This window comes from Bactrocera oleae, chromosome 4 (assembly GCF_042242935.1).
Source record: "Bactrocera oleae isolate idBacOlea1 chromosome 4, idBacOlea1, whole genome shotgun sequence".
Classification (NCBI taxonomy): Eukaryota; Metazoa; Arthropoda; class Insecta; order Diptera; family Tephritidae; genus Bactrocera; species Bactrocera oleae.
This window is the reverse complement of record NC_091538.1, coordinates 17,911,447-17,937,882: the sequence shown is the minus strand read 5'-3', so window position 1 is coordinate 17,937,882 and position 26,436 is coordinate 17,911,447. Positions and strand designations below refer to the sequence as shown.

The following is a 26,436-nucleotide window of genomic DNA, read 5'->3' as shown; positions in this document are numbered from 1 at the left end:
AAAGAACCGTTTGGATAAAAATAATTTCGAAAGGGGCGATCATTTTGAATTCGAGTAATCAAAGCCGAAGAAAAAAAAAAGTTAGGTTTAACAAAAAGTTTTAGAAACCTAACGCTACTTGTGGATATTTAAACAAATGAACAAATACCATAAATGGGTTACCGACATTTGAAGTTGAAAGCATTGTTCAAGAATCCAAAAAAAATAATAAAATAATAAATAAAAATCGAGCAATCAATGAAAAGTTGACGTAGGCAAAAAGAAAAAGTTGAAAAAATTCGAATAAACGAGAAAATAGAATATAACAGTATCATATGTAGCTGATATTATTCAGACCGCGCCACTTAATAGGCCGCGGCACACAAATGAACCGGTAAAGCTGGTTAAGCTCCACATAAATGCACAGATAAAATAAATGAGCACCTGAACAATTCAACAGCTGAGCAGGCGGAAAGATTGCTACATTTATCTGCATATAAAATACCAAAAAAAAAAGCACACACAAAATGGAAAAACGATTGGCCGCCTCGAAAACTGGACAAGTGTTCGAAGACTTGACGACGACGTGCTTCAGATGATGCAAACAAGTGCTACAACACAATGTGCTGCTGATTATTTGGTCTAAATGTCTGTATGTATGTATATAAAATATTGTTAGAATGAAGAGTATTCGTTGAAAGACTAGAAATATGCATAAATGGTCAATTTGAATAAATTAATTCGAATTCGAAAGCCGAGAATATCGGCGTAAAGTAGCGGGCCCATGAAATGATTTCACCATTCGTTCTGTCACATTCCAAAGTTATAAAATAAATTTTGTACTTTATGTGTGCAGATACACCGGCAACTTACTGTTGGCTCCCAGATGACGATTAGTGTAGTCTAATAACTCAGTAGATCGTAGGCTAGAAGTTCTCAGCAAGACAGTCTGTAAGCTCTAGGATACTCAAATTTTAAAAATATAGAACACAAAAGAACGGATTAAAAGTTTTTTTTTGTTAATCTATCAGATGATGCTATAACCCCGCAAATGTTGTTCTCAATTCTTTAGCTGACATACCATCAACTCATTTGTCATATAGTCCAAGGTACAGAAGAAAAAAGTCTTGTTTTCTAGCACTATTACTTACCATTTACAAAGTTTAGCTTGCCGCAATCGTATTAATGCGGTAAGACTAAAAATTTGGTCGGAGGCAAGTTGTTAAAGTTATATTTAGGAGTGTGAGGTGGAAACATCCTGGCACTCTTTTCTCCATTGTCTAGCCCTTGCAAGACTGACTCTCAGCAGTCTTACCTTTGGCGAACCAGGAGACATAGCGGCACGTTGTCGATTTATAAAGGTTTTATGATCTAATATATAGAAGTTTTAGGCACCATAACGGACCGGCGTTCTAAGCTGTCCAAGTGAGATTCCTGTTAGGATCGACCTCTTTACCTAACCTGTATATAGTGGTATCACATGAATAATCAGACTTTATATTTTCCTTTTCTTGTAATTTTGTTTTAGTAAAAGATAATTGTCTGGTCCTGTACAGAGCAGACAGTTTTGCTAGGATACAATTATGATCATAAAAAATCGTGGTAGAAAATATTTTTTCTTCGTATTACAGAGGTATATAAAATTTACAATAATGAAAAATACTGGTAGAGAGCATACGAGAACCAGTCGAGTTGGAAATAAATTAAAGCTAATATATTAAAAAGCCAATAACAATGTTAGCTGTGTACCAATAAGAATATTCTCTAAGACCTCTTAATACACAGTCAAGTTCGAATTCATATTCCATATCTCTAAGATTTAACATTGTAAGAACTTTCAAGAGAAACCTCGGTAGGCTGTACTCTGAGCCCTTAATAAAGTATTTTAGTAGTATTGCTAAAGATGACTTACTAATCAGAATACGACAAGGTAACTATTATATTCTATATTCAAGTGCCGTTATTTCTTTTAGACCGTTCGTAATTTTTGTTCAGCAGCCTCAAAGGTTTGTGTCTCTCTCAACACTTGGGATTATTTATTTTATTATTTGAGTTTACTGTTTGCCAAACGAATTTGGTGTTTATTATTTTTGTTAACTCATTTATTGCTTTAGTTAATATTTTCGTCAAGTTTATTGTTTTAAAGTTAATAGTCGAAAACATTTGGTTTATGTTTTACGCCCTTGTGGCTTACTTCTCTCACCTAATATGTGTGACACCTCGAGGCGACCAAAGCGAAACCAATCATCAAAGTGTAAAAAAAGTGGTCAAACTGGGTTAAATGGTACTTTACTGCCATTTGTTTGTACATCTGCATATATGTATGTATGTATAAACTGAGTTGTGAGTTGTTGTCTATTCATGTAGAATTATCAAAATTTAAACAAGTGTTTGAAAGTAGCTTAAAAATAGCTCAGCCCGTAACAGTTCAGGTAATATGTTAACAGTTAGGAAGCATGGCATAAAAAAACTGGTATATACATTTGTACGTATATCTATATGAATTGATATTTTTATAGCCCAAAACTTCTAGAAGAACTTGTATGTTTGTCTTCAGAATTTTGTTGCTAAGAAAATTTTTCAATAAAAATTTATGAATATTTTTATAACAGTACTTTAAGTGCTATTCAACGCGCTACCGCTAATTTCCGCCATTACCATTTTTGTGAGCAATTTCGACTGGTCAAAACCACACTCTTGGATTTGATATATGTACTTGACTTTCATACAGTACAGTTGGAAATTCCGATAAGAAACTCAGATGTATTGACAAATTAATCTCTAGACATTAAAATTTTCCAGTAACGGCTAAGTATCATTGTTTGAAAATTCTTCAGTAGTTCGGTACGCATTCTAAAAATGATTCAGATTACATCATATATGTTTGGCTTTAGGAAAAACAAAGCTAGAATAGCAAAGTCCCTATACCCTAAGCATAATGTGCGAAATGAGGATAATGATGAGGAGATTACTCAAGTTACAAGAAATGAGACCAACATACGAACATTGAATATAATGAAATAATGACATAAGTATGGTATATATATGAAATCCAGTCTGGAGACTACCCCTCATAGTATTCAATGCACACTAGCTGGTAGTACAAGAAGAAGAAATGTCTCTTCTTTTAAGGGAAGAAAGCTTTCCTGCGCTAGAAAGACCAATTATGGAAGGTGTTAGCGAGGAAACGACATTGCGGCCATTCGCATTACTGTACCTATTTAAAAGAAAAAGAAAAATATAAAACTTGTGAGTTTTAAAGGAATTTATTGCCATATGGCCGAAAATTTTAGTTCTTGAACATCATTAATCCACTCTTTCCTTAGAACATTTTTTAATGGTTCTTTTCTGAAAGTATCAACTTTGAGGTGCTAAATGTTTTTAATTTTCAGTTTTTAAATAATTTAGTACCAAAATATTTTTTTCTGGCTTATTATAATAATGATCATAAATTATACTTTATTAGAAGGCGTTTGGGCGCTTAAGCCCGCTAAGTAAAATAATTTAAATATGCATAGGCAAAATACATAAAATATTTATAGGAATATGTACCATACTTATATATACCTTGAAACTTGCGAAAAATGCTGACAAGTTGTTCGGATCTACAACTTAGTGAGTGCACTGTAATCCAAAAACTTGGGCAAAATATTTTTACATAAAATTTATAAGCTCCAAAGAAAAAAACTAAGAGGAAAAAGTCGATTTTCATCCAATTAGTCACCACTAAATCACTTGATTTAAAATTTATTTGACAATTTGTTTTCCAAAAATATAAACTTCGGTAAAATAAAAGCAAAAAGCATTTTGCAGCGAACACTAAAATTAACAGCAAATCTATTTACTGTATTAATTGGCAATATTTCTTTTTTTTATTAATTCTAAATTTTTTCTTTTGAAAAAAATTAATTTTTCTAGCACACAAGTGTGATTATTAAGTGAAAAAATACATGAAGAAATCATTTTAATCCTCTGCTCCATAATTAAAAGCAAAAATGAAATAATTTTAGTTTTTATCAAAATACACAAAAAAAAAAAAAACACCGTATAGAAAAGATTTTTGAAAATTCTTTATTTATGTATATATAGCATGTGTTTAGGAACTCACGCAGAATTTACCTGCCTTAATTGTTGTCATGCGATAATTTGAATTTACAAAAAAAAATTTTTTTGTTTCCATTTTCTATTTCTTTGGTATTTATTCACGTTCAATATTTACCCTCATTCCTTTGTTTGGCTTTGTCTTTCTGTGTCTTCTTCATCTATTTAAATTAATTCACTTGCTTCAAATTATTTGTAGCTCTAATGAGCTGCTCTCGATTGCTTTGCTGTCTTAAATATTATATTTTTTGTTGTTTCCTTTTTGTCTTTGTTGTAATGCCGTCTTGGTCAACAGATTTTTAGATCTTTTAAGTAGATAGTTTAAATGCTTTAATATTATATATTCATGATTTGTATTAATTTTTTTTTTAAGTTTTGACACAAAACCTTAAAGCAATAGTAAAACAAACTTTATTCATGAAAATTTAGTCAATAACCATAAAATAACAATTCCTAAGCATATAATATGAATACCAAATTTTTATTGTTGAAAGTAGTTATACAATACAAAAAAAAGTGTATTATTCAGCTTCCTTGTCAAGTCGAGTTCCTTGACATTAGTCGTGTTTACTACTTCTCCGAGGAGTATGGGTGGGGAACTTTGATACGTAAGTAAAAGATATTTCTATCAACAGTTCTCTCGGCGAACAAGATCCGTGTGAATAACTGACATAAAAAAGTTTCTCGTCAAAGTCCAGGTTCACCTAACCGCCTTTTTGTTTTAATACAAATTAAAGGTTATATAGAACCTGGTTTTAAAACCTCTAGAAGAAGGCCCTTGGTAATAGGCACGGGTTGAAGTTATAAAGAAAATGGGGACTTAAACTAAAAGCATTAATTTTTTGTGGGCAATTTGAAGCTGAATACCATAATTTATACTATACGTAATCGGGGTATTACTGGTTCTCCGAAACAATACACAAAAAGCCTTACGGAATAGAGTCACCGAGCTTCATGATAGAGAATTGAGCTAACTTATAACCTGATTAGTCCACTTTGTGTTTCTCGCTGTTTGAAAATTGTGTTGCTTAGCAAATAGCAGATTCTCATTTATCACGTATCATGCTCTAGATTCCAATCTGAAAAATAAAGAGATTTTTTACTTAAGCTGGTTGAGTTATGTAAAGACATTGAATAAGAAGCTAATTACTGGATAAGCCTCACAACGAAAATAATAACGAACGAAGTTAATACACATATTACATAATTAGAATCATCGTTTTCTAGAGAAATTATTTTAAATTATTCTAGTTACACTTAGGCTCTTGGACAATTTGTTTTACCGCTTAGTATTAGCTGGAGTCATCTGTATCCTTTAATATCATGGATATAATCTGGATTTTGGGTATCCTTGAACGAAATTAATTAAGACCAAGGGAAATGATACCAAAGAAAATGAGACTAAGAGGTGAGAAAGTCCGCAGTCTTTCGGTTATAAAGCTACCAAATCTTCAGTTTTGTGAGGCAGATCATAAACCTTATTCCAACACCGGACTCGGTGGTTGTTTCTTAAGTATAGGCAAACTCGAGTGGCAGTAGCAAATATGTTCAACTTCGGTTGGCTATGCGCAATTTAGCAACAATCAAGGCAATGTCTGAGTTAATATTTTGAGGTCTTTACATCAGCAGACAAGGCTCAGCAGAGAGACAAATCTACGAGTATATTTCCAGTATAAAATAATTATCAAGGAATAGATAACAGTTTTGGGAAGGTATTAACTATTTGAAGTGTAGTTTGCGTACAAGTCATGCAGGGTTAAAAGGGCTATATCTAAAGATTCGTGACAAAAATTCATTTACTTACATAAAAAAAAAATCAACAAATAAGTAACGAACCAAACCTAGCTTATGTCACATGATGTAGTCACGAGCCAACATATTACTTGCTATAATATTATAAATCCAATTACTTCCTATATCATATTATAACAAAATAAATTTAAAGATATTGTTACCATAAATACAATAAAAAAACTTTTAAGAATTTTGGTTGTGAGCAAACATCAGGCCAAATGATTGACACGAATCGTACGAAATTTTGACATATAAGCAAGCGCACGTACAAATATGTGGCGCACATATTAAAAGTAAAAAAAGGCTTTAGAAATAATTGTAATAATCACCTACACATAACCAAATACATACATACATACACTGTATATAGATATGAGCTTATGAATGATAACTTGCTAGCGTTTAAATGAATTTGACAGCCGAAACATGACAGCGCGTTCGTGGTGTCAGTGTGTCAACGCTTTTCTGCTTTTTTTGCTTCGATTTTTTATTTAACTATCTTAAGCAATTTAAAAACTAGTTTTCACAAATTTATGAGTAGTTTCAGTAATTTTTGATAATTATATGGCGCGTGGTGTTATTTGATTTTTTGCCAATTCTCTTTTTCGTTGCGTTGCGTTTTTTTCCTATATCAAACTTGTTGCTCGTAATGAAAATTTGTATGCTGATTAGTAGAATGTTTGGTAACTTAAGAAAGCTGAATTTAAATGCTTTAAAATTATGTTTGCACAGTTAAACGTAGACGCTTAAATATGCAGCATATTTATTTAGAAATATTCTGTGAAAGCCAATATATGGAAATCTAGTTCAATCTTCTATGCGCTACTTCTAAATTGATAAATGTATTTCTTTTTATCTTGAGAAATTATTAAATAGCTACACATTTCTTATTATTACTGCTACTTAAAAACAAACAAGCTCCCAAAGTAAGCTTTTTGGGAACAAAATTTTGGAATGATATTTAAGTTTGCATTCACCACATAATATTATATAATTGTTTTATTTCACAGTATATCGGAACTTTTTGTCCGTCCCCATAATTTCTAAGCTCTAAACTAATCGGTAGTGTGTTGAAGCACCCTCACGGCCAAGGGAGCTTTACCGTTTGTATCCAAAATTGTTTAGAAAATGTTAACCACGCATTTGTTTGCTATTTATTTAAGTATAGGAGAGAAAATTGCTCCCACTAATTCACTCAAAATAAAAAAATTAAATAAAAAGAAAAATAAAAATACCGAACGGCTTATTTCTCACCAAAATTTGGATAAAGACATGATTTATTCTAAGTTTAGTCCACACTCTCTACGAGTATTCTGTTTAACTCATCTGACTTTTAGAAAATAATATATTATATACTGTTGGATAAACCTATTGTTTTCAATACGTTTTTGAAAACAATTCCCAAAGTGTAGAATTTAAGAAAGAAACCTTAACAAAAGCCAGGAAAAGAGAGTTTAAAGCGAAAGGTTATATGTAGTATATCTACATAGATATTACAAGAGAAGAATGATTCTGCTTGTGTTTATAATTTTGGGACTGACGGTGACAGTTCTAATCTAATCTAAGCATTTACTTCGAATATTATTCTATAAGAGTCATTATTATAATGATTTCAAACGAATTTACGCTAAATAGGCTCACACTGCCGCTACTTAAAACCAAAAAAACTCTCTAAAATATGTTTTTACGAAAAAATTTAATTTAGTTTTCATATGTAAGGGTTTCACGGAGCTCTACGTTCTTAATGGGGATGTTGAGCAGGTGAGAATGCGCGCGGTGTATCTTCGGTAACGCTAAATGACCTGAAAAAGTAGGGCGGAAGTGCGACGCGGAACCGCAAGCACCATCAGTGGAACCTCTGCTATGTTCATGGGGGCAATTTTAACTAAATTCTTTTGTAAAATATCAACGTGTTTTGTAGCTAAAAAGTAATAGGTGTTTAAATTGACCCTTTAAAAAATAAAATACATATGAACAGTTTTCATTTCCATTTTTTTAATAAACTATGGTTCAGTCCTAGATTGCATTGAATTATAAAGAACATTTTCATGTTATTTCAAGCTTTTCATGCCGAACAAATCGATTTCGATTTATATACATACTTATTTCTGAATTTAGTTTCAAACCTCCGTTATGTCAACAAAGTAACATCAGCAAATACAGTATGTAAGTATGTATTAAAGTGGTTAATAATAGAAATTATCTTTTCTCGTAAGCCCGATATTGAGCTTAACTTAAAAGGGGCTACAAAAATGGGACAAAGAAAAGAAAATCCAAGTAAAAGTCGAAAACACAACAGAACAGAAAACTGGGTAAGCAAAGCCTATAATGAAAGTAATCAGTATTACAACTAACTTAAGTAATGAAATATGAGACCAAAACCAATAATTTGAGGCCATCGATGACTAACGGCGGACTATTAAGTGCGAACACAATTTCGTTGTAAAGGGCGGACTATTGGACTCTGTACATAAATATTGTGACTGACTGCCACACATAGCTGTCACCACAAAGATGCCTAGTAACTAATAATTACGCGATGTCTTTCGATGATGATGATGACATTGTCATATTTGTTGTTATTTTACTAGCGTATTGCCGCTCACAAAGCCATCAGCTAGCTAACAGAGCTAGTAATCAGCGCAAATGCATTTCTATGTTTTCACTTTCACAATATCGGGTCACATGCAGATAGATAAATATATATGTCTTCAAATAAACTCGAATACATGGTATTATAAATGATGTCTCATATACATATTTACATATATGAATATACATACATATTTAATACATGATACGGAAGTGTCTGTGTGCAGTACATATTGGAGGCAGCCGATGACTGTCTCGCTAATATGTACCTCAAATTTATATAAATATTTTCTTTATACTTATGCAGATACATGGCATACAAACACTAAAGTATTTGTTGTTGTAATGAGTATACAATATATATAAGCATATTCCACGCGTCGCTTAATATGCATATAGCCCTGTGAGCATGTGTTGGCAGCCATTTCTACGCTCATTTAAGCATCAAATTCACTGATTTGGCCTGGTAAGCCGATGTAAACTGGTTTACCTCCAGATAGACTCAAAACTCATAAACTTCCTTAACGTTTAGGTTACTAGTACGTGCTAACTCGCGTTAGTGAATATTCTATAAAGTTACCACCAGAGAAACATCCACAACTACTTTTTAGGTATCGGTCCGGTGTTTTACCAGAAATAATCTAGCAGAGGTGACTAAATTCTTTGTGGTTTAAATTCTTTGGAGTAAAAGTTTTGACGTTTATCGCTTTTATGCTTCGCTTCTTCATGTTAGCATCGCAAACTAATTACTTTCACTGAGGCCAAAGCCCAAACTTCGGCCATGGAAAAGCGCCTAACAAAATCTGACCGAAGTAACTATGAGCCGATTTAGATGTTTAAAAGAGAGGCATATATTATTTCTTAATTATCATTATAATTAAGCATAAGCCCGAGTAGTCAGTTTCTGTCCAGTTGCTCTTTTTTTCTAGGAACCCTTCCTTACTTTATAGTATGAGGTTATGTAACTAGTCCTTTTAGAAGGCATAATCTCATTTTTATGACAGGGACTATCTTTTTCAATATATGTGTAGGTATATATAATGATTCGAGTATTTCTCACTATTATGATTGACTAGTCTTTAGGTAGTCATCAGTCAATGATGACTCCATAATCGGCTTGCATTGTTGGTCAGCTGTGTGTATGTTGCTTTTGTTGTTGTTTGGGGTTAATGATTATTTGCATTACTATGCGTTTTAGTTTTGTATACTCATTTCCTTATAATTGTAGTTTTGTATTTCTGTGCGAGTAGTGCCATTGTACACATATTGTATTACACATTGTCACTCTCTACTCAATTGCTTTTCTTTGGAGTTTTCTTTGTATCACTGGTGTAATATATTAACATATACCGTATAGTATCTATACTTTTCACTTTGATCCATCTAGTATCTGTATGTATGTTTTTATGTTAAACCTTTGGCTTTTTTAGCTTACTCACAACCTTCATCTATTTCCCTTTTTATACTCTCGCAACCTGTTGCTACAGAGTATAATAGTTTTGTTCACCTAACGGTTGTTTGTATCACCTAAAACTAATCGAGTTAGATATAGGGTTATATATATATAAATGATCAGGATGAAGAGACGAGTTGAAATCCGGGTGACTGTCTGTCCGTCCGTCCGTCTGTCCGTCCGTCTGTCCGTCCGTCCGTGCAAGCTCTAACTTGAGTAAAAATTGAGATATCTTTATGAAACTTGGTAGACATGTTTCATGGTACCGTGAGACGGTTGGTATTGCAGATGGGCGTAATCGGACCACTGCCACGCCCACAAAACGCCATTAATCAAAAACAAATAACTTGCCATAACTAAGCTCCGCAATAAGATACAAGACTGTTATTTGGTACACAGGATCACATTAGGGAGGGGCATGCAGTTAAAATTTTTTTTAAAAAAGTGGGCGTGGTCCCGCCTCTAATAGGTTTAATGTGCATATCTCCTAAACCGCCAATGCTATAATAACAAAATTCACTGGAAGCAAATATTTTTAGCACTTCTATTGACGGTGTGAAAATAGTTGAAATCGGGTGGGAACTCCGCCCACTCCCCATATAACGGTACTGTTAAAAACTACTAAAAGCGCGATAAATCAAGCACTAAACACGCCAGAGTCATTAAATTTTATCTCTGGGATGGTATGAGATGACTTTATAGGAACCGCGTTCAAAATTAGACAGTGGGCGTGGCACAGCCCACTTTTAGGTGAAAACCCATATCTTGAGATCTGCTTAACCGATTTCAACCAAATTCGGTGCATAACGTTCTTTTCATGTTTTTATGTCACAGTGCAAAAATGGGCGAAATCGGACTACAACCACGCCTACTTTCCATATAACACCATTTTAAATTCCATCTGATTATTTCACTTTCCACTATGCAAATCAGGCAACAATGATTGTATCGGGATAAAACTTTGCGTGAATAATGCGATTAAAGTATGCCACCTTGTGGCCAAAAATTGTCTAAATCGAACCAAAACTGTTTAAGCCCCTAAGTACTAAATATGTGGACCCCAGTGCCTATAGTTGACCTTCTACCGAAAATATCAGCCAATCCACAAAGAAATCTCAAACGAGTATACTATTTGACTTTGCGAGAGTATAAAATGTTCGGTTACATCCGAACTTAGCCCTTCCTTACTTGTTATATTTGTAATATTATTTAATTTTACCATGAAATTCCAATCAAGAAGGAATTTTTTTTCAATGACATCTAGTTTGTCGCAAATTGGCAAGTGTTAGATTTAAGCGTGAATTCAGTGAATTCAGCTAACAAATGCCAAGCCCACAATTATAAAACACAACTGAATCTGAATTAATTAAAAAATGCTTTATTTCCATACAATAGGTTTTGAAAAATACCGACCATGCATGCTTAATAAAACTGGAAATAGTATTTATATTTGTCTTAAAATGTCTTATATATATAAATATATTCAATTGAAGAGCAATACTGCAGTCGTTCTGATGTTGTTGTCCGCAATGCGCACCATCATAGTTCAGTTCGATCTCTATTTCCGAATATAAAAAAAATGGCGTTATCTTCGATCCTTTCAAATAAAAAAGTATCCATACAAGAACCTGCAACAATGATGCATCCCAAATTTCGTAAAGATTTATTTTCAAATACAAGAGTTTTTCATCGAAAAACTTTATTTTGATCGTTCAGTTTTATGGCAGCTGTATGTTATATTCGTCCGAGGTCGGCGGTCCCGACAAATGAGCCGCTTCTTGGGGAGCAAAAGACATGTGCAAATTTCAGATCGATATCTCAAAAACCGAGAGACTAGTTCGCATATGTACAGGCAGACAGACAGACGGGCAAGGTTAATCAACTGAACTCGTCATACTAATCATTTTTCTGTATCTATATTTTATAGGGTCTCCGACGTTATCTTCTGGGTGTTACAAACTTCGTTGCAAACTTAATATACCTTGTTCAGTGTATTATTATCATAGTAGTAAATGACAGCCAAAAAGTTGTTTGTTCGATGAGCAAATTCAGTTCGTCACCATCATTGAACCCAACTTTTTGAAAAAACAACTATTAAACGAATTAATTTAGCGCAAAATTTAAGATACGATTATTTGCTTCTATATCCGGAGATATTTAACTGACTAGGGATTGGTAACCAAACCCCACAAACTCAAGATTAAGGTGCCATGTTTATGCACATTTAACACGTGGTTTCACTTTGGTGGTGAAAACTCTGCATTCAATTGACTTTTTTTTAAATCTTTTTGAGAGAAAGAAAATAGAAAAAAATGTATCTCGTAAACTCTGTGTTTGTGCTTTTAATGCTAAACACCAAACTGGACACTAAACTCGCGTTGGTTTCAAACGCTAATAAATCCAATTTACCTAGTTTATTCAGGTGAGATTTCAGCGGTAAATGGCCTGTAATAGTCCCTATCATAATTCTAATAGTGTAAAACTCTGGTTCGGATAGGAGTATTTTAAAAGTTCGAATATTTTATTATAAATTTCTAAAAATCTATAGTTCATTATCTTAGCTTCGTATGTAGGACTCTTAGGCCTTCGTTTGGCATCATACATTCATGTTATAACGAGTGTTTAATAACGGTGGAACTTTTGAGCTTATTATTTAATTATATTTATGAACTCCAGGCACGACTTACCGCTCGTTGAGAGTTTGCATCCACAACCATTGTTTGACTTCATGCCATATATGTACTTATATACTTAGTATGAACAAATTAATGAAATTTTTGCGCAAACAATAAAAAATTATTTTAAATGATTAAAAGCAATAATTAAATAAAGTAAATGTTAAAGCTTTGAGGCACGACCCAAAGTTAAAGTTGGCACCAACAAAGCACAACCACTTAGGAAACAGATAACTACAAGTAAATTAATAAAAAAACGAATACGTTGCATAAAATAAGAAAAAAAGTTAAATTTAGTTGCACTGAAGCTAAAACACCCAACAAATAAAAAAGTATACATAATATCCAAGAACTCGATTTTTATCGATCGGCCTGTCTGGCGGCTATATGCTATAATCGTCCGATCTAGAAAATATGTTGAGATATTGTAGTAGTGCTTTAGATTTTGTGGAGAAATCTTGTCAAATAAAGAAGTTTTCCATACAAGAACTTTACTCCGATCGTTTAGTTTGTATGACAGCTGTATGCTATAGTGGTTCGATATCGGCGGTTCCGACAATTGAGAAGCTTCTTGGAGATAAAAGAATGTGTGCAAAATGTTAGAGCGATATCGTAAAAACTGAAGGGCTAATTCGCGTATATGATATACAGACAGACGGACATGGCTTTATGAACTCAGCTCGTCCCGTTTATCATTTATATATATATATTTTATAGGGTCTGCTTCTTCAAACTTCATATACCCTGTTCAGGGTATAGTTATGCCGAACTATTTAAAATCTTCCAGCAAAGGTTAGAAGTAATGGTAATTAGCATGGATTTGCACCCTAAACATCTAAATGTGCTTCTGTTAGGGTGCTTTAACTCAAAATGGTCTTAAAACTAGTTAAACCTTAAATTGGAGTAAGCGATTCGCTATATGAATGTAGACAAAGCTAAGATAAGCGGCTGAGGTTTTGAATTTGACTGGAAACCGCGGTATAACAGCGATAAAACACTCTTATTAGAGTTTAAAATGTACTACCAAATATTGGAATTTTTTTTTAAGTATTTATAATGATGTACATAGCCTGGTTTAATCTGCAGTCCTTGATTCATGAACTTCGTTCTATATACGCAACATTTCGAAAACCGCAATCTCTTGAACTGTGTAGGATTCTTTCGGCTGACGAGTAAGACATCTAAAACAATTTCAGGTAATTTTTTAAGTGCCATAAAAAAATTAATAAAAAAAAGTGAAAATTGCAGGTATTAGCAACTGATAAAGTGGGGGTTTAAAAAAATTAGTCTACGATTTCAACCTTTCTAACAATCTGAAACCAAAAAAAAAAACAAAATATTAAACAACTAGAATAATGTGGCAATGTTTGGTTCTACGGTTCCAGACATAGACAAATCTATATAGAAGACTATATAATAATTTCAAGTACAACGTTCCAGTAGAACCTGAGAAATCGTGGGTATCGTTTTGAAAATAGTCAATTTCAGGTCAGCAAAATACCTATATCTCCAAAAATAATTTGAATTTAGAAAAATCCCCTTGTAGACATATTCTTGAAGAATTTGCCCCATCCAGACATTGCCGTAGACAGAAAACTGGGCCTGTAGAGGATATAGGTACATTGATTCAACAACTTATTTTGCAAGAAATTGTTGCAGAGCACGAGGCCTCCCTGAGAACTCCGGGCCCGAAAGGAGTTGTTCCCGTTCTCCTCCCCTCTCTTGTTCACTGCAACCAGGTTAACAAATTGAAGACAGAATTCTGATTGAGAAATTTTTGAGAAGATGGTTGCCTCCTCTATAATTTTAACAATGATTTCTGGAAAGGTTCACATAAAATAATTACAATTTACCAATTTAAAGATGCTTGATACGAGTCTCCTTTCACACTCGATCCTTTATTGCTTAGCGGAGCAGTGTTGAGTTGTTTAAGGATGCCTTTCTTCTACAAGGAAGCCAAAGTGTCCTGCATTTCGCTACAACATAGCAGTGCAGGTAGAGACGAATACTATGTGATCAAATTAGAGTAAGAGTTCAATTGCCGAAGGCTTAAACAAATTCTTTATTCTACTCGAAGTGTCTTTCTGCACTTTCCTTGATATATTTCGAATGTGAAATGCAAAAATAGTATACACAAACGGAGCTGGGAATTAGCATAGCAAATTATGCACCAACATATACATACATACAACAATAACAATAAATTATTAAGCTTTAAATGACAAGCAACCACTAACGTAGTGCGCGTCCAGTTCCAAGGCGACAATTGTAAAGGCAAATATTTAAGAACACACTGGCGGTCCCCTCTGGCACCGCTCCTTCTTTACGCCAACACCACTTTGTGACAAAGCGCGTAAATTTTAATGTGTTGCGGCAAATTGTGCAGCTGCTCCACTTACAGAAAAGACACATTCGAAGCAATCGAAGACACGGTTGTTGAACCACATCCGCAAAGCCGCACTCTGAGGTAACGCCACGGCAATGCTTTTCGATTTTTCCGCTTTTTGTCCAGCTAAATTAATTGTGTGTAGATAGTATGTATGTATGCATGTGTGCACGACCTTCTTGACTTCTTGAACGGAAAATGTGAAAACGAAAAGCCAATGTTTCACATATGTAAAAATGCAGCTATGAATGTATGGCAATAGTTGTTGGAATTGCAAATAGTTTGTAAATGCATACATTTTGTTGTACAATAAATTTATGCTGCAACAACTACAAGCTTTATTTGTATGCGCATTTTGAAAATGGACTCTGCTAAGCGGAGCACCTCAATATGCAAAATCCCTTTGAGCTAGGGCAGTTTGAAAAGACAAGAAACCTTCGAAAAGAAAAAAATTATTTTTTCGATCTAATTTCTGGATCTTTCGATCTTCGTATGTATAAAGTATAAGTTTAGTTGATGACAGCAAGTCTTCAAGAGGCTTACATGGTCTTGCGAAAATTATAGAGCTTTAGTCATTATCAAGACCATGTATTTCGAACTATGGAACGATCTTCTTAGAGGAAAGAGCCATGTACTTGAAAAAAAGCACGAAGAAAAGGTTTTGCTACAATGTCGGAATTTAAAATACTCAACACATATTGATCAAAAGTGGAAAAGTGGATTTAGCAGAATGCAAAGCGGAGGATGATGAGAAGCTGGAACATTATCTTAGCGAATGCCCAGCTTTCAGCCAGCTGGCTTCCTCGGCTCGGAATGTTCCAACCTAAGAAACATTGGGCAGCTAGAGTCGAAAAAAATCAGGTTTTTACCATATCCACTATGTTGCTGGATAAGGCTTAGTTTGGTTTCCACCCGGGAGCACAATACGCCTAATGATGGCCTGCGCCCCTCTTTTCAACTAACTGACCAACCATATATTGAGCGAAGATCCTCAAATTTCCACATATTATCGAAATAATGTGAAACATTTCTACAGTTCACAACTTGTATGGCGCTTATAAGTCCCAAAAAAAGAATGTACACTCTCAAGCCCTGAAAGTATTTACTGCAACATCAGTTCTTTGAAACTAAGGAAAAAAAAGTCTATAGTCTCCACCCGCTGCTTGACGAACAAATATCTGATTTGAAGAAATGTGAAATTTACTTAGAGAACCTAATCCTACAATAGCCTTTTGTTTCAGGAATTCAGGCGAAGACTTTTAACGGTGTTTATTTCTTTAAAATTCACCCAAATTCTAGAGGTTTCTGTCTTCATACCGTACTCAAGAGAAGTTAGTCGTATTTGAACAGATGAGATTTCAGGGGCCAGTGCTGCATTTAAAGTAGTTATCAAGCTGCCCTCGTACAGCACAAAGTGTAGGTAATGTTTAATGAGCATGGAAAGTGTTTGGTATGCATATGATTGTATGCACTTTAATTCTAATTAGGTAGCTTCGTCTTATGTCAAGAAGTTTATTACACCGCTATGGATGTAAGGTATTTTATATTTATTGAGCGCCCATTATTTATAGGTCATTTATTTAGGAACTGCGAAGTAGACTTATACTGGAATATGCTTTGTTGAAAAGAGTGAAAGGTCAATGGGTCTGAATTTATGCGCAAATAAAATATACTTGCGGTCCTGTCGCAGGAGATCAATGGGTGTATAGTGAAGAAACTTAAATATGAATTAACATAAGCTTTAAATTGTGGGAAAGTGCGAGTACTGAGAGGCATCAAATGTTACTTAATAATATTAAGGGACGGTATATTACGAAAAAATTAATAAATACAGATTAATGACCGATCGTTGTTATGGCAGTGTTAGACTTCGCGAGATTGTCTGCTCTCGTTAATCTGCATTTGACAATTAACTTTATGCACTCACTAATCGATTGGTATAGCTGCTTACAACACCAAAATTTGATCATATAATACTAAAAGAAACATAGAAAATCTTTTCTAATAAGAAGCTGCCTTTCGCTATGTTAAAATCTGCAAAAGTATTGCAATTAATTCAGTTTTATTTGAGCATCAAATCTGCTTTGTCTTGAAGTTTGAATAACTTAAATCCCCTTTTTTCAGAAAAATAGCTTTTAAACGTTTTCTAGAGAAAATCCCCCAACGAAGCGTCTCAAAGAAGTACTGCTTTTTCCATTTCTTTGGTTATAGTGCAAATACATATGCATGTATACATGTTTGAACATAACAAAATTAAAACATCTTTGAAGCTGCCTGCAAAAAATAAAGTTAAATGAAATTAGAAATATAAAATACAAAAATATTGTCTAGTAATAATAACTTTAAAAGATTATATCCAAGTTGGACCTTTTAAAAATTTGCATACATATCGAATGTACATATATTTGAGAGTATTCTACGAAAATTTGAGAGATATGATATTATGAGAAAATCGGAGATATCAGCATGTTGATAAGAATTTTTCGGCTCCTAAAACTATACTGTGAATGTTAAGCAGAATAACATTCCCCACCTCCTGGCGACTTTTACGGAGGTCCCCCTAGAGATAGCCCGTAGCCGATCAACGGAAATTTTTCAATTTATCGGCGAATATTTAAGTACATTAAATTCTGTAAATGTACACTTTTTTATTTAATTATTTAATTAAATGGCTCTCACAAAAAATCGAAAACTTGAATACTTCAGTGAGATAAAAGAAATTGTTTCATTAACTTCAATGAGCATAATTGATGTTGAATAATCAAAAAACAAAAGGGGAATTTGTCAGAAAAAGTTGTTGTTGTTGTTGTTGTAACGGTTACCTAATCCCCGTTTGGGTGATAAATTCTAGATTCGTTGTCGTCGAGGTCATCTAACGAAAGACCCAGGAAACGAGCTGTTTCGACGGGGTCGGACCATAGGGAGAGGGGTGTTAGATGAGTGGGGTTTGTTGGGCATTCAAAGAGGTGGTTAGTGTCATGCGGAGACTCATTGCATGCAGGACATATGTTGTCAGGTTTTTTGTCAGAAAAAGTCGATGCATTCGCAATGATTTCACGATTAAAGAACCAGAGTGTGTCAAGTGGATAAGACTGGTAGAATCTCATTGATACGAAATCTAAGAATATAACAGCTTGTAAAAATTTGTTCGCTGGGTTATTTGGAAAAAAATAATTTAATAACTTTAATGAGTCCACAGTTTACAGCACCAAAAAATGATAATTTGAGTCGACATGCTGGATTAAATGTGGATATCCAAGATACACCAATACAATAGATATCAAGAAATAGTCCGATCACAACCTATCTCAAGGTCAGCATCTTATTTTTTAGGCGAAATGTTTCTCTTAAGATTAGTAAGATCATTAAATTGAATTTATTCATCGAAATTTTTTCCTTTCTATACGAAACGTGGAACATTCACACTCCACCAGATATCAAGAATTAGTCTAACTGCAGGCTTTCTCTCGGCGGTTTTCCTTCCTTTTTTGAGGCAATATGTGGATACAAACGAACAGATATCAGAAGCGCATAAGCTACTGAAACTCTTTGAGGATTTAATATTTTGGTATAAAAGAATCAATTAAAGACATAATGACTCTAACCCTAAAGAACCGTGATATCCTTTTGTTCTTATATGCCCGCTGTTCACTCTTTTCACAAGATAAAAACAGTCTTAAGTTAAACATTTCAGATTAAAAATCATATTTTTATGATCCTGATATATCCTTCTAATTAAGAAAACTAGACATTTATAGCATTAATTTAAAAAGAGGAGAAGTAAAATAAAATAAAGCCATTTTGAACAAAATAAACAAGTAAAGAAGGGCTAAGCTCGGGTGTAACGGGAAGTACTTTGAGATGTTGACAAAACTTTGTATAAAAAATTTTGCGTAATAATTCAGTTTTCATTATTCGACGAAAGCCGGAAATGATTAAAGTATCGTATTAACTTATATTATAAGACATACACTCACTTAAATTTATTACTTTATTATACTTCGTGTCTGCATTATTTATATTAAAAAAACCAATTCATTCATATTCATATTCGTTGCTGAACCACATTATTTAAAAAAAAAAGTGGCCACTTAATTTCATAAAAATATCACACATTTCAACCAGCATAAACGGTTTCATGTCAGGTGAAGGTCTGGCCTGATTGCGTTAACTTTTGTCATTACTTAAATATATTCGAGAACATGTTTCTGTGCAATTTTATGAATATAACTTATACACCGATCGGCAAATTCGGAAAAATATGTTAAAATAACGAAAATCTTTTTAGGTTTTCTGAACGAGCTGTGATAATTTGTAGATCGATTTTACACATTTATTTACATACAATTATCCAATATTGAATATACGTTTACTTAACTTTGGTAAGATATGGTAAATATTGACTGATATATGCGATATAAAGCCAAACAGGAGTTTGAAATTCTTATAGTAGGTTAATAGGAGCTAAGATTAGCATTGACCCGAGTTTATAAACTTTTGGTATCACGACATACTATTACCAGCAAAAGTTGCTCTCTGCTCATCACGCCCATTTTAAAAACAATTTGTAACAACAAATACCGCTCCATAGTAGTTTGAATATTAATTTTTATCTTCGTTATAGCACTTTATAGGTGTTTGCTTAACGTGGCAGTGTCCCGATTCCGCCCAACAGCAATAGAAAACTCCTTTGGATACCAAGGAACACATGTACTAAGTTTCATTAGGATATCTCAATTTTTACTCAAGTTATCGCTTGCTCAGACAGATAGACGAACAAACGAATGGACGGACAGTCACTCGAAATTCAACTCGTTTCGTCATCGTGATAATTTATATATATATAACTCTATATAACCGTAAGGTTAGCAAAACTATTACACCCTGTAGAAACATGTTGTGAGAGTATAAAAATATAAAATATTTACACAAATATTTAAAAAAAAAAAATTGGAAAAAATTATGGCAAAAAAATAAAAATATATATAAAATTTGCTTTTTGTACAGTGACATACAGCTACTAATATTACATAACAGTTTTGCATTAATAAAAAAAACCTTTTAATTTATTACAGCTTCTTTCACAAAAACGAAGAAGAAATATTAATAATGACTCTGCAAACACACCTTCCATTTGTTACCAGTCAAATAAATCATGAATGAAATTCCTACAACTTAAATGGTGTGCACATGTATACCTATGTACTTTTCTATATACATATTCATTATTCCGCCAGCTTGTGTGAGTACATATTTAATTTATCTCAAATATACAGTCACCCGATTAAAACGATTGGTTCGTTACGCCTGCGCAGTATACACATTTCAGTGAAATCCCTACTTAAGCAAAAAAATTGATATACAATAGCAACGAAATAACAAAATTAGAATGAAAATAAATACTGAGATCAGCACTGAAAGACCCCAAAAAGGTCAATGAGCAAAGCGCTGATTTTTTATTCATACCTCACGGCGCGCTTAACACCACAATAACAATAAACTAGACACCAATTCCAGCTCCAACCACAAATCTACACACATTAATATAAATATAAAAATAAGTGGTTGATTAACTGAGTGACAAACTGCAAAAATGAATGAATGTACGACTGAACCTACTCTAAGGGTAGTCAATATACATAATTCAAATTGTCACTTGACACCTTTATGGTATAAACTTACTCACACATCCATAGAGACAATCAAAAAATGTAACAGGGTGGTTCTATAACTACGAAAATTATAACAAATAAAATTATTAAAACTTTTATTTATTTATGCAAATTAAAGTTTTGTTTTTGTATTCTTATCCACTCAGCATTTCCTTTACCTAAATTTTAAAAATCAAGCTCAATGTATTTCACGCATTTCTAAGTATCTAAAAGTAAACTTAAATGAGCTAAAAGTGGTTTGAAGCGCAAACTCAATTGGATTTCAATTGGATTAGTTAAGAGAAATAAGCAAAATCTTGTGGTTAAAAAAAAAATTATTTTAACGACGTATGAAAATAAAAGCCGAGATGTGCACTGACAAGACTCGATCCCTGCCTTTTTTGGTAGGCAATGGCAATGTATTTATACCTCTCACAAAATCTTTGGATTCGATTGGAAATATGTATATAGGATCTACCAACAAGAGCGACGTGGTGTTAAAATGAAATAAAACACTCAAATTTGGTCCAAATGGGTTCTGCTTTTTTTGTTATGCAGATAATCCATCCGTTAACACCTATTTTCGATGACCCGTTGCAGCATTTCAGCTATAGTACGCTGAATGTTGTCTTCGAGGCCCTCGAGCGTTGCTGGTTGATTGGCGTAAGCCTGTGATTTAACATACCCCCATAAAAATAATCTAGAGGCATTAAGTCGTATGATCTTGGCGGTCGTTTAACTGAGCCATTTCTCGAAATTAATGAGTCGCAATGTGTCCATGTTTAGACGTGTAGCATAAAACGTTGCACCGTCTTGTTGTAAATAGAGCTTCCGCGTTGATTTCATCAAATTTCGGGAAATAAAAGTCGTCTTATAACACTTTATATTGATAGTAACGGCATTTTCTGTCTCATTTCGAAAGAAATAAGACACGATCATGCTGCCATACCCCAATCGGCACCAAATGGTCAATACGATGATTTCATTCATCACAACAGCGACAATTTTGTTTGTTGACGAAGTCATTAAGCCAGAGGCCCTCATCTAAGAAGATGGTTTTTCGTTTTAAAGTAGCCAATGGGGAACGTGAATTTGCGTAAAATTGTTGGGCCATTTCCAAGCATTGTACCAAAGTGAAATGTGACCTGATGAAATGACAAACCTTACTCAACACACTGACAAAATTTTACAAAAAAAGCATAAACAAACATGGCCGCCAGTAGCTGTCAAAATCACGTCATCCCTATTGGTATATGTGCAATACATACTAAACGCTTATTGTGGCTGAGTGCATGGAGCATGGACCGGATGACTCGATATGGCCTATGAGCTAAAATTTCGCGACCTTTTAGCTAGCTAATCTCTTAGTAATGGATGCTGAAGTTAAGATTTAGTTGAAAATAAAACAGAGAAGATAGAAAAGATTACACCAAAAATTATGAAGAAGGTCCCCTAGAAAAGATATGTAACATAAGAGACAAATAACTGTAATTTTTAATACGCTGCATACGTCTATATATCTGTGTACATATATGTAACTATAAAATTTGTATGGAAACCACCTCATCAATATGGGTCCATAATATTTTATAAGTGTCGCCTTATATTTGAACATTGACTAATCCGCAATGACAGCGACACGTGTGCGTTTGTAGAATCAGCGAAAGGAATTTTTTTCTATAGAAAATAATTAATTGGCAACACTTGTAGCTGCTCGCTGTTGCCATGGCTTATGCGCGTTGTTGCTACTAATTAGGTACATATCTATGGTTATATGTATTTCCACATGACGCAAGGCCTTTTTTATCGTAATATAAAATTTGCATAATGAAACTATTGTAAATATACATACGTAATTTAATTAAAAAAGGTAAGTGAAAATGTAATAAAAAATTCCATTAAATTGTTATTTAATTGTTGTAAGAACCGCATAAGTTTAATAAAATTCAAACGACAATGGGAGCTATTACGTGTTGTTGTAATTAATTGTAATGCTATAATTGATTACAAAGAATTTTATGGGCAGACAAATCGTTTAATGCTGAATAAAACACGTCTATTTATGGAGAGTCGCCGAGATTACATTAGTAAGCAGCACGGCTGTTGGTTCGGACAAATTGTACATAGCTAATGAGTGAGAATAAATTTTGACTGATAGGGTGTAATGCAATCCACTCTACATTCAAATGCACTCGATTTCAGTTTGGTGTCTATAACTAGATTCGTGCGGATTGCCAAGAGATGAACTGGGTTGGCGAACGTGCCGAAAGTAGTTTGCTCGTTTTAAAAGTGGTGATTTTGTTTCGGAAGACAAAAAACTTCTGAAAGCCAAAAACGTTTGAAGATGTGGAACTGGAAGTTTAACTCGATGAAAAAACAAATGTGAAACGTGACCAACCAAGCAAATCAACGGCAAAGCGCTACCGACAACCAGTCATAAAGTTGAAGTGAGCGATTACCGAAAAACGCCCGGAATTTGCTACTAGACACGAGACAATAATTTTTCTTTATTGCTCGGCCTCATGTTGTAAAATCGGTTAAAAACTATTGAGAAAACATCGGCGAAAAAGTTTTGCCCCAGCCGCCTTATAGAACAGACCTTTCTCCTTCTGACCCCCATTTGTTTTAGTCGATGTAAAACGCTCTGACTAGAATACGGTTAAAATCGGAACATAGTACCAAAAATGGTTTCATTTATTCATGGCCGCCAAGAATTCTTGGCCAGGCACTGTTTAAAATAGAGCTGGCGATGCTTTTTTTTACTTTAATTAGGGTATATTAAGCTTGTCACGAAGTTAATAACACCCAGAAGAAAACGTCAGAGTTCCTGAGTCGATTTGTCCATGTGCACACTTATATCTATATATGTAACAAGCCTTCCAGTTTTTGATATATCGATCTCAAGTTTTGTCCAAGTTCTTTTCTTCCCAAGAAGCGGCTCAGTTCTGGGAACGATAGCAGACCACTATAGGACATAACCGCCACACAAAGCGACCTATCAAAATCAAAATAAAGATATTCATAAAAGAGCTGTTTTCTTTTATACGTATCCAGCAACGTGGGCAGTTCTTCAGTAGACGAGGAGATTTGAGTACTAAGCTAGCTTAATTAAATTCTATCTCAAGCTAATAATTCTTATCGACTATCTGAAGAAGTTTCCTGTTTAAAGTAAGAAATCGGTAATGATGAGATAATAACCGAGATTGCAGCCTACTAAAACAAAAAAAACAGATACCACAAAAGTTGAAAGATCGCAGTAATTATTGAATCGCTTTGCATGGTAACTACGAGTATTTTATATAGCATCGAATTTTGCCAAAAAAACAACGGAAAACGAGGAACGGCCCATAGATGATAGAAGATCGGATTCAGGAAGATAAAACGAAATGCTAGCGACTCGTAGAGTACTACGTAGAACCTTAAAAAATATGAGAAATATCAGTAAAAGCTGTATGAGGAGAACAGAGATAAAAGGAAGACTTTCTGGTCATTCAAGTGCGTGAAAATAGCGGAAATGGCTGTCAAGCGGCAAAACAAATTATTGCTAAGCCAACAAATGAATTCCAAGGCAGAAAAAATCATGCAAACACACCGATGAACGGTAGCGACTTTATTTTGTTGCCACACAAACAATGACTATTCTGAGGCTGCACACTTGGCCGCAGATAGTTTGCATCAATTGCATGCAAATCGCTTGGCAACGCCTACTGTTGCAATGAGGCTAGTTGCCGCAATAGTTGTTGAGTGTCCTGTTGTAGCAACTCACATGCAAACACACGTGTACGCAATGCGCTGCGACGACTAGCTGTTGAATGAACTCAATTTCTTCAATTACTGTTGTTTTTGTTGTTTGGAAACCAGTTTGTCGCTATGGCAAACGGAAATAGCGTTGCAATGTACAAGCAAAGAGGACAATGAGCGCAAAACGAGATGCGTCGGTTGAGACATGCGGTGCAACAATAGCAACAGCAAGGATTTGCAACAACAACAACTATAGCAAAACGAATAGTAGGATAGACTGAACAGAACAGGAAGACGTTGCAAGTGACGCTAGAATGGCTTGAGGCGGCGACACAGAAAAAACCATAACAACAACAACACAACTGTCAATTGCAATAACAACGCTCATACATTCCACAAACATCATACAAGCGGACAACTTGTCAAAGTTTTTCCTGTTAGCGTGGCTTGACCAGGCAACTTGTTATTGTTGTTTTTCTATACTTGTTGTAGGTATTTGTTGTTGTTATTGCACACTGCGACACCTGCTGTTACTGTTGGTGCGACTGGTCATTCAGCACCGTGCCGCTTATCGCCATTTACTAGCTGTGGCGTCATACATGCAAATGCTGTTGCAACAACAGCAACAGCATATTGGTGGCAAGCACATGCATTTACCACACATATGCACATATGTACATACATATGTATATTTCGAAGGCAGACAGACATACGATAAATTTCGTGTCATGTATAATAATTCGCAATAGCTATACAACAAAAACAACAACAACATTTGTTTGTAGCAACAACCAAAATACAACAAGCAATGATTTTGCGTAATGATAATAAACCACAATTAAAAATGCATGTTGCATGTGTTGAAAGAAGGAAAAAGCAAATAAAACGATATTGTGCATAGATACAAAAACAACAAAGCGATTATCTACAACAACAATTAGTTTCTTTTTTAATTGTTTACATTAAAAATTTAATATGCAAGTGGCATGGCTTAGCTGTGCCGCCAGTCAGTCAGGCGAAGTAAAAAAAATTTTAAATTTTAAATAAAATAATTCTAAATAAATTTAAATTATGAGAAGAGAAATAGTAATTAAAAAAATGTAGATATTAAAAAATTATACTTTCAAACAATTAAATATTATTTAAGAAAGATATGAGATAAAAAAAACTAAAGCAAAAATAAAAGAGGTAGTTTAGTAAAGTTAATAAGCCTTTGAAAAGCCGTGCAACTGATTAGCAGGTCCTGAGATGAAAATTTCTCATTATTTTCCACACAATAGCCATGTCGATATCAGAAACAAAATTAAGTTTTACGAAGCAAGCGTCTTTATTTTTTATAACTTTATAGGCGTATTAAGAGAATTGATAGTTTGCCTAATTAAAGAAACTCGAGTAACTGGCTCAAAAAGTTTTCATAATACAGCAATTTCTTGAACTTTAGGCGCAATCCTCCAAGCCGTCAAAAGAGAAAACGGTTCTCGTGGTACTTCATGATAATACATGTCAGAGGCCAGGCTGTATGTAAAACTGATGAGTTAGCCGAGATTGTTATTTTCGTCGCAATATTATCCGACTGGAAACGGAGCGTAGCAGTATTATCTTTGTTCTTTTTACCGACCGCAAAGGCTTATTGAACTATTCGCTCTCATCGTGCGCTTATTTTAGCGTTTTTATGAGGAAAAATTTATCGAGACATCAATTTCAAAATTGTCTGGGAAAGGCGAGGAAAAATTATCTGGACACATTTTTCTAGATAAAGCTCCTTGCTGTAACAATGCAATATTTATTATAATAAATGGAGTGACTTACTCCATGTAAGTCCAAAAAATTATTTTACCAAACCGTTTGTCTAAATAACCTAAAACTAGGAGCCTTTAAATCATTATTACTCTACATGATTTTCTCTTTTCAAACATTCATAAGAGCGCATGCCTTTATCCCCCGCCTTCAGGGCTCCTTTCCGTAACCCAAAAAGATAAAGCGGCAACAGCAATGCTAATAATGGCTCACAGCTGCAAGCCCACTGACGCCAAAAAATTGGCTGCTATCCCAAGGCGAAGTCAA

General features: G+C 34.1%; 2 long non-coding RNA genes across 3 annotated transcripts in view; one reads left to right on the top strand and one right to left on the bottom strand.

Moving 5' to 3' along the window:
* The first annotated feature begins 230 nt into the window (after window positions 1-230).
* The window catches only part of LOC118683249 (uncharacterized), a 39,468-nt gene continuing 13,262 nt past the window's right edge, over window positions 231-26,436 (top strand). The window contains exon 1 of one of the 2 annotated variants that reach the window (XR_011396163.1): window positions 231-631. This is a non-coding gene — a long non-coding RNA (uncharacterized lncRNA). Of the gene's footprint in view, window positions 636-26,436 lie in introns of both variants that reach the window. The other variant, XR_011396162.1, reaches the window with a different exon arrangement.
* LOC138857168 (uncharacterized) lies at window positions 4,543-14,627 on the bottom strand. Its single transcript, XR_011396183.1, has 2 exons — window positions 14,448-14,627; window positions 4,543-5,159 (listed from the first exon to the last, which is right to left on the bottom strand). It is a non-coding gene; the product is annotated as an uncharacterized lncRNA (long non-coding RNA).